Source organism: Buceros rhinoceros, unplaced genomic scaffold, assembly GCF_000710305.1.
Source record: "Buceros rhinoceros silvestris isolate BGI_N320 unplaced genomic scaffold, ASM71030v1 scaffold7343, whole genome shotgun sequence".
NCBI classification, from domain to species: domain Eukaryota; kingdom Metazoa; phylum Chordata; class Aves; order Bucerotiformes; family Bucerotidae; genus Buceros; species Buceros rhinoceros.
In genome coordinates, this window is record NW_010405309.1 from 13,571 (window position 1) to 23,969 (window position 10,399).

Here is a 10,399-nt window from a genome sequence, read left to right on the forward strand (position 1 = left end):
TTTGAGTTCTTAGATGACAGTGGAACAAGAGAACCCAGCCACAGCCTAATCTAAAGATGTTGGTTTAGATCATACGGTTTATGAATTAAAGGTTTTTCATTTTATCTGGTGATTACAGATTGACTTACTGAGACATTTTCCAAGAGGAGGCCTGTTGCTTAGTCACAAGTGATCTTACCTAGCGTGAGTTTATTTAATAAGCCCTTATGACTTCCATTTTTCTGAAGGAGACTTACTTGCTTCTGAGGAATTAATCACAATGATCTGCTCACTTCCATTTTAATGGTAAACAGATGCAACTACGGTGATATATAGAATCTCCTCTGTGAAATCAGTAACAGGCTCCATACCAGGATCTAAATACCTCACAGAGGAGTGAGGTAGTAGCCTAGTAATACCTCTCAGCTCTGTTTCAAATCGCAGTGGTCCTGTTTATTTGTAATAAGCCAGTAAGAGGTCAATATCGTGCATCCACGCAGATTCTGACATGGCTTCACTGACAGAGTAAACCAGAAGGCTAGTGCCTCCATCCAGTTTCTTTTCCTCATAGAGCATGTCAGTGGAGCAAGCCCTCCTTTCTTTCATAAAAACTGTTGCCTCTGGCTGCCACGGGCAGGGCAGCGTGCAAGTGAAGGTATTGTCAGTAACTCTCAGTTCTACCGATACTCCCTGCATGGTAGCTAGAAGGCAGCAGGCAAATTACAGGAGAGACAGAATGAAATGAGTGCAGCTCTTGCTGTTTTTTTTTTTTTTTAAGTCTAGTGGCTCCACTACAAAACAAATGTCTCAGTCTGCCGGGGATGTGCTGTTCTCGGCCTCTTGTGTTCTTTACTTTCCTAAGGACAAGTTACACTCTATGTTTTCCCATCCCTCTGCAGCCTGCTGACATGGACTTTTTTTTTTTTTTCCCATAAGGAGCATAACAGAGGGGTATGCAAGGAAGAGAAAAAGAAAGTTGTGGCAGCTGTAAAGAGAAAACAAAATAGATCATACAATCTCAAGCAAAGCAACTAATTTTTATCAGAAATTGTTAAATATGTCTGTCAAGAATGATGAATTTTTCAACCGTTAAGGTATACGTCTCATGGCATGCCAGTATTGCAGGGAATTCATCTCCTGTAGACCCATTTCTTTCAGCTATGGGAGCAGAGTATTAGTGATCTTATCCTTCAGACTGATTTCATAGAACTGAGGCCTGGTAGGTCTTCCCTTTTTTGGTAGTGATGCCTGTTACCATGCAAAACACGTACCAGAAGACTTACTGATGTCAACAGTAGATGGCAGTCTTTTGTATGATGTTTGGGGAAACTGCAGGTGCGGAAGCTATTTTCGTGCAACTATTGTTCTGCTGTCAGGTGGTTTAGGTATTTATTTTTAACAAGAATTAACACATTAATAGGTATGTAAACAATAGAAAGGAAATTTCAGCTTACAGGATCAGGCTTGGGATTTGACAGGCATTTGTGTGCTTCATCTTACCTGCATCTTGAATACTCATAATAAAAATGGAGTTACCTGACGCTGCTGCTGAAAATGAAGGACAAAAAAAAAGTTGGGAGAATTAAATGGCCTTCAGAACCGTTGTCCTTACAGTCCTGTGCAAGTGTATGGTCTGTGCATTAGCATTGCATGTTGCTGCTGTCCTTGTGCATTCCTGAGCAGCAAAGACCAACTGAATTTTGCAGTGCTGAGATGAGGAAAACTGAGATGATAGGCAAAAGACTCCTAAAGTAAGGGACTGACAGGCCTATTTCTTGCTCTTTTTTCAGTGTGATCTTAAATAGGAATCCATGTGGTATCCAGACCACATGTATCCAGGATAAACAGAAATCAAGCGTAAAAGTGTCTTAGTTGGTCACTGTCTGGGCCCAGCAGGTGTTTGCTTTCTGCAAATTTTACTTTCCAGCCTTGAAAGACTCTCACAAACATGCTTAATGAGCAGCTGGTAATTAAAGGCTGCTCTGTGCTAGTTGTTCGTGGTGGCTGTTCCACTTCCCCTTATTCCATGCTTACATGTTGGTTCATGTTCTAGTACCCAGTCATCTCCCCAGCTTCTGTTTTCATTTTCATTTTACTCTGGGTGTGAATCTGTGTCTTGATACTGCTGACTTTGTGCTCATATATGTCTTCATTTTCATGAATTAATATTAGTAATAATGTTAAGAAGAGAGGAAGCTGTTTAAAACATTACAGGGACTTCCACTTAATGACTTGGGAGGAGAAAATGTTGGTTCTTTACAACAGAAACCGTAATTTAATAGTCTCACGAACTTTTTCAGATTTACTGGCATTGCAGAATTTTAGAGCAGATGTATGTGCCTTTCTTCCAGAGTCTGCATCATCAATCTTGAAAGATAAACCTTAAAGGTAATAGTTCTTTAAACTGTAGCATAACTATGTCATGTGTCAAAAAATTCTGTAGAGATCTTTTGCAGACAGGCAGGAAATGCTGTTGGAAAGGCCTCACTGCTTGTTCAGGTCTGCTACAGTTCAGCTGCTGTAACCAAGAGGTCAGTATGGCCTTGGTGTTTCTGCCCAGAGGTGCCTTTGTAACCTGTGCAGACACACTAGCAGTGCTGTGTACCAGGAGCTGGTATTTTTAAGGCGAATGTAAGGTATATTCAAGGTAGTCAAATGCTTACACAGAGTTTGGCAGAACAGATATGAGCTCAGTGATTACACGTTAGAAAGTTCTGAGCATTTCAGCTTTTGACATGTTAGAGCTTTCTGCCCTGTTCTCCTTCGAGAAGTGTTGATGTTGTATATGCTCTAGCTTTAATGAAAGCATTAAATACAGCCGAGGAATACTTCCTGTTTAAATGTTTAAGTTTTGCTTTTTGTTCTAACCAGCTTTCCACCTCCTTTATTTAACAGTTTCAGAGTAGAAGGTTTCTTCAGGTTGTTTTCTGCAAGCAGTAGTTCAGGATAGGAATTAATCATGGTATTAGTACAGCTGCTATAGCCCGATGTTCATAAGACAGAGGGGATAGATTTAATCTATTAATTGATTTTGACTGCATGGGTAGAATTTGTGTTGAAGTCTTTATGGTCTTCAGGTGAAACACAGTGGCTTTTCTAATGCAGCAGGGCCAAATTAATCTCCCTCTCTCTTCCTGTGCGCATTGGTAAAGGAAGCATTTCGTTGCCGTATTCACAGGGAGTGCTGTTGTACACCGCTAAGTGACTCCACAGAGAGTTGATGTGGAAGTAGTGTTAAAAGTTTAACCTGGAAAAGTGGCTTGTACCTTCCCCAAGGCACCAAGTTCTCAGGCAGTTTTTCAGGTAATGTGAGATCACAGACCTGTGGCAATTTCAGTGACATAAGTCTAGGATTATTCTATTCCTTAGAGGTCGTGCCAGCTCGAGCTGCTGCACTAGTCTGCTGCATAGCATCATCAGTCTTGTTTGTGTCCTATTAGACCTGTAAATGAAGTAGCTTCAAGTACTGGCAGTTCTTTACACTTCCTTTACAAAAGGGAAAAAAAATATTGACAATTGAAAACTAAAAATAAAGGCTGACCAACTTACAGGAAGAGCTGAGTCCTAGTACTTCCCTGCTTTAGATAATTCTTTCCAAACGACTTGCAACACATTAATCCTGAACTCGGGACTGTGGAGGGCTGTCAAATCTTCGCTCTTTAGCTTTATGGTAAATTAATCACTTAACACAAAAAACAAATTGCGCCATGAGGTCAGTATTAAGGCTGGCATTTTACAGCTACAAAGACTTGATGTTTTGATAACTGTAGTGGAAATCCAGTCATCTTTGATGGTAAAGTCGATGTTACTTGTATGGGGTCAGTCGGTGGTGTAGGTATCTAGATCTCTCCAATTCTGTTGAAAGACTTCACTAGTGAAGCTGTTATGATAGCTTTATTAATTTTTTTTTAATTGTAGCTTTCCTGTGACTTTTTTTTTCTGCCAGCAAGAACAAATCTGAGGAGAGGAAAAGAGAGGAAGGGCACATCTTTATACTCTGATAAACAATTCTAAATGATCTGCTCCTTTCATAAGCAATATTTCCATTTAGTTAGTGCTTCAATAATCTGGTTTGCATCAGACAGAGGAGTAAAAGCATCTACTTTTTGAATTAGGCTTTCCTTTTTCTCGCAGTATGTGCTTCAGCTTTCCATCTCAAACACCCAAAAGTCTAAGGCTTGAGACCAGAGTTAGTCAGGATTAATTAAATAAACAGCCAGTGGAAATATGGTCTGTAGAAGCTGGGAAGGAGGATGGCATTCTCTGTGTCAGGCCATGGAAATAGGAAGAGTTCTACTGTTGCGCCTGCAGCTGTAGTAGTAGCAGCCCTGTTCTCTCAGTCAGCAGCTGTGTTGAATCAGCTGTCTGCGAACTGTGCTGTCTGCACTTTTAGATGAAAGACATCTCCATATCTGAGCATGGGAATCGTATCGTTCTGCTCTCTGCCCAGTAGAACTGTGGTAATGAAAGCAAGCAAGCACTGACCTGTCCAGTACGCTGCACTCTTCCCAGTCACTTTGTAAAGGAAAAAAAGGGGAAAGGCCATTGCAATGCTTCCTTCCCTTTCTAAGTGTGACTTTAAGATTAAAATCTTTGATCTGTTGCTGTTCACCTGCAGATGAGCCAGCGCCAGTGTTTCTGTGTAGATCTTCGTCAGTCCATTCTCTTTGGGAAGGCTGCTATCCTCTGCTTCAGATTTCCTCCTGACACTCACAGAGCTACAGCCTGAAGTCAGGTTCTTGGAGGATTTTTGGACACTCAGCACAAACTCTGCCCGTGAAAAACAAGTGCTTTTATGGAGAAGGAATAAACCTGCTCTTCTCACAGCTGGCTGTGTCTAGCTATGTCACAACACAAAATGGGTGTGATTTCAGAGGCTGCATACGTAGTAAACTTCCTGTAGCAGTTTGTCCACCACGTTATACTGGATCAGCAGGGAAGAGATCTCCTATACAACAGTGTAATACTGAGAAGGGGCAAAGAATGAAATCTTCGTGAGCTGGAAATCCCTGAAGGAATTTCCCTTTAACATTAAGAACATGCCAGATATTTTTTGTCGCTAATATTTAGTTATACGTATGGTTTCCTCAGTAAATTTCCTCTGAATGCTCTTTTTGAAAATACGGGCAAATAAGGGGTCTCACTGGATGCTGCAGTGTTGTTTGGCTCCTGTCAAACCAATAAACAAAATGCAAAATGAATGAGCATATGAATGAGGATGAGAGCATTAAAATTCACAGAAGGAAGAGTAAATGGAATAAAGGAATATTAAGGACAAATTTTGTACTCGTGGAACAGAAGTGTTAATGTACTAAATGGTTCTTTAAACAATTTTCCACTCTAAATAAATGTCAGATTTTCACTGTTGAATTATAGTCTGCAATGCAGACAGGAGGTGAAAGGAAGAGTGATTATATGTGGACTGAAGAGGACCAGAGGATTGAATAGAGAAATAATAACAGCAAGTAATTTATTTAATTTGCACTTGATTCTTCATTGCAGTCATAATTAGGACGGCAACATGTGCAGAAAGTAAATTCTTTGAACAGGAGGATTTATGGTCAATTACCTGTTTTGCAACCATTTTTCTGTTTCATTTTGCCTACGTTTTTGCTTTATTTCAGTTGCATTCCGTGAGACTTAGATTAAAAAATACTTAGCGGCAATGACTTGCAGAGACTTCTGTCTGTATTTTTATTCCTTACGGAGAATGAAGGAAGAGAATTTCCCCTATAAGGGAACTGTAAAACTCTTAAATTTTATCATAAGGAGGATCATACAAGAAATTCAGATGACCCCTACTACTTTCTGGTAACACTGTAGATATGTACGCATGCAGTAGTAAGCTCACAGCTTCTCACAATTTCATCAAAATACGGAATTAAACAGATTGTAAGCATGTTAGGAACAACAAAATGCCACATAGCAACTTAGTGTCACACTAACAACGCAAATACTGTTTTATAAAAAAGAAAAAAGGACTCTAGAAATCGTGACGCTCGTTTTGCAATGCCTCTAATGTGTGTTTAGAGGAAAAGCCGTAGAGAAAGGCCTCAGCCAGGCAGAACTATGGCAGGTATGCTCCTCAGTACTGCTTGCTTTAGCTACTGTGTGAAAGACAAGATTTAGGGGATTTATGACTCGACGATAGAAAACGTAGGACAGAGTTGTAAAGGGTGCGTTACCTGCCCTTGTCAGGTGGGAAACCTAAGTTACGGTGCACCAGTTACGTCAATTGATGAATCACACTTCACAGCATGCTGTTAGACCTGCGTCTCATGCCCCTACAAACAGATTTGTACTTTGAAATTCTGCTTGAAGATGCATATTGGGATTTCTTTCGCTAATTTTTTAATCACGTTTCAATGAATGTTTGAAAAGGCGGACACTTAAAATGGAGAAAAGCATGCAAATGCTGGCACATGCATTCCATCATCATTTCAGGACAGAACCAAATATGCAAGAGGAAAAGAGTGCAGACCTCCACCCCTAAAACCAGAGAAAAGTGCATAATGTTGCTTCTGTGATCAAGACACGCAGTAAGTCTTGCTGCAGGTTTCACCACCTTGCTCTTGTAGAGTTCCGTTTATTTAAAACTTAATTTTCTAGCAGACGAAGTAGTCACACAGCAACTCAAAGTGCAGAAGTTAAGTCAGGTGATCTATCAGGGATTCATCCTAAGTGCCATTTCATCTACTCCATGATGTCCAAAGACAGAAAATTATTAAGAAATTGTAAAGAAACAAAAAAGCACAAAAGCGTCTGAACTGAACAGCCTGTAACATTAACATCTGGCACAGTTTTGAAACTAGGATCCCGTTGAATCCTACAAAAACAACCTCGTGGAACTGATGGGAGCCTATAAACTTTAGCAAGAAGAAAAGAAATACAGGAATCTTCCTATTTTATGAATTATTTAGAGGACTGTTTCGTATTTGGAAATTGCTGAGGGTTACTGAACAGAGATGCAAAAAAACCACCCTAATATTTATTAAAACAGATCAAGTAAGAATATTTTATATGCATTCCAATATGAAGTTAGGAATAAACTAATATTAGCTAAACAGTAATCTCCAAGGAAATATCTATATACATGAAGGAAATGAAGAGGAATGAGCTGTAATTCTGGCTGGTGTAAAACACCATAATACGATTACCCTTCAAATGTATGCCCTCAGAAGGTAAGGTGAGGGTGGGATGGTTTGATAGCCTGGAACTGGGACTAAAAGAAAGTGGGGAAAATACAGGCTGAAAATCAAGAAAAGCGTGAAGTGCAGCTCTCACTGATGTCAGTTAGACTCTGCTCGGTATCATATCTTAGTGCAGCATTGCCTCCAGGGAAGCGGACACCCTTTTCGTTAGGAAGTTTGTAATCTCACCTCCTGTAATACTAAAGCATTTGTAGTGGACAGATTAGAACGATTAGGAATGAGGACTCAGCTGGGTGCTGGAAAAGTCAAGAATCGTACCAGCTGTATTATATGTATGTTAAAGTAATTTAGAACAAATATGCTCGACCACACCAAAGGCAACAGAAGCTGAAAGGGAAGAGGATTCTTACAGCTCTGCCACTGACTACTAGAAAAGTGGGAGATGAGAGAGAGAGGACAAAAGCAGATGTTGTACCGCACTTGGTTTGGTGGGAGTATACTCCTCTGCAATGCCCCTCTGTAGCTCATGGTCTCTATGTCTGGAAATCTTCCTGCCAGGTGACTTAAGATGAAAACTGTCTGAGCTGCTGGTGTTCTGGCTTTTGTCTTAATAGTTTATGTTATGAACGTTGTGCATCTGACTTCTATCTGTGCCCTTCAGGAACTCTGTGCAGCGCCAATTTCGCAGATGTCAAGTACTAACTGTCAACACTGTATTAGCATAGGTTATTTAATCCTTACCCCGTGGATGGATTCTGAATATTCTACCCCTAAAAAAAATAAGCCAGAGAGCATTTGCAGCGACTCTGCTAATATTTTCACCAATTTAAATGTGAGGAAACTCAATCCCACTTAAATCAGTGAAGACATTCCACATATTTTGGGTTAATTTAACAGCTATTCGAGGGTTCTCGAGAGGGTTTATTGTAAGTTCTGGTTCTGCTGGTTCTGTAGTGTTGGCACACAGCAAACTCTGACTTGGGTACAAGAATCAGAGCAGTCTTAGCCTAGGTACAGGAAAATGTCTTTCTTCTCTGTCTTTTCCTTCTGTTGGTGACCATCTGTCTTGGTCTGCTTTCCTCAGGACTTGTGTCATTGTCTTGCTGCCTGAGAACCAAAATGCTCCTTTTTTGTCAGTATACAGGGACTGTGCCAGGTAGCTGTCTATGCAAAATGTAACTCCATGTGAATACCCTGAGTCCATTAAAACCAGAAAGGCCAGCACTTCTTGTTACCTTATCTTTAACCATGAATCTCACAACAAGGAAACAGAGGCATCATATCAAAATACAGGTTTAAAACCCTGGGGTGTGTAGCCCTCACCTACATCATTACTGCTGCAGCAGTGGGAAAGGACTTGAAGTAAGGAGTGTCTTACCTCCTTAAAGCATGACTATGTATGAAAACTCCAGCTATGGCATAGAGTTTGATCTGGTCAGCATTTGAGCAGACAAATGTTCCTGCTTATATAAACAGATGAATTAAATACAGTGCTTAAATGCTTGCAGAACCGGCAGCATGTTTTATAACGACAGTTTGCCAAGGAAATGAGGAACTTGGGAGTAAACCTCTCCCGCTTTGTGCGCAGATGCAATCTGATTGAATTCACCTCTGTGCATCAAGCAAACAGGATGTGGCATAATCTTCAAAGTGTGCCAAGCTTTTGTTTGCACTAGGTGCCTTTGGGTAAGCAGAAGCCCAAAAGCAATACAAAAATCGATAGAAAGAATGTGTAACCACTCATTTAATTTCTGGAGCCATTTTTAATTTTTACCCTGGAGAATATCTGTACAGATCTTCACCATGGGGATCGATTTCAAAGAAAGTACCTTTGTGGCTCATAGCTTGTGTGTTCTATCTCTGCTGACAATGTGGCTGCTGTGTAAGAAGTGTATCTAGTACAGTTAACTATATATATCTGTGTGCGTGTGTGTAGGATGGTAACAGTCCCAAAAGATATAGTCACAGAACCAGCCGCAGAGAGCACCAGCAAAGCTTTCTTCAGACCTTCTAACCCGCACTAACTATACATTTTGGTATGGAGCAACAAAATTGTCAAAGAAACTCAAAAAAACATTGCGCTACTCAGTGCTTGCACAGCTGTGCAGCTGTGACCACGCTGTTTCAACCAGCCAAGTTACACCCTGCATCAAGTGTTTTAACTTTCTTGGTGTGTAATACTCATCTTTATGCCTTTACATATGGTACATTAATGCTTTAACAGAAACTACCTGACTTAAGAAGTTATTGGGACAATGTGTTTGAGTTTTTGAAATATATATTTGACGTAAAAAAGTACTCTAGTTTTCCATTCATCTGTGTACCTGAACGTCCTCAAATAACCTTTGATGAACACAAACACCCAAACACCAACACACCGGTGTTTTATGGCTTTCATCTGTGCTTTAGGCTTATTTATTGTTTGTAGTAGTATGTCCTTGCAGGAAAGACAGGAGAACTAGGGATGTGAATGGAGAATCAGTCCTTGGCATTCTAATTAAAAATCTGACTCCATATTTTAGAATGTCTTTCTCAGAGCTCCAAACAGCAGACAGTATTCTGGACAGTTTCTAGTGGACCTTAAGGACCCCAATCTCCTGTCCCACAGATGAAACTGGGAGGGGATGGGTCCTGCAAGCAGGCAGTCCCTGGGGCACTGCTCAGAGAAGTGCCTGGCATGGAAGCGAGGAGAGCTAGCAGTGCCCCTGCTCAGCCCACAGCAGCTGCTACTGGCATTCAGGAGTGTGTTGTGCAGGAATTGGCAGTGCTACACTTTGCAGTGTCTAAACCTCCTTGCACAGCCATCCTCAGTCCCCACACTAGTCACCATTTCGATATCCCAGATATTGCTTCTTCCTTGACATCCTCTCCCATAATCTAACAGGCGGGACAGGACCCTCCCAACATCATGTAGCATCTTGGCCATTAGAGCATGGTAGAGGCAAGGGAGCTGCAGGCTGGCCCCTAGCCCTGTTAAATGACCAGCAATTCTTGGTCTCTGAGCCTGAAGAGAGCTAAAGAAGTACAGGGGAAGGCATGGGAGATGGCAGGAGGTTTGTGGGAGACAGGCACCAACCCAAGATGAAGAGCTGGGTAAGGTGAAATTGCAGAGGATTTCAGAAGACATCAAAATGCTTCTCAGCAGCTCCCTTCAGACCCCTGAAAATCCACAGTGGTTCTGTAATTCCTTTCAGTGGCATTAAGAGCTTCTTGCCTGGATTTTCTTTGTCAGTTAACCAGCTGAGGGCAGCAACCTGATGATCAGTTAG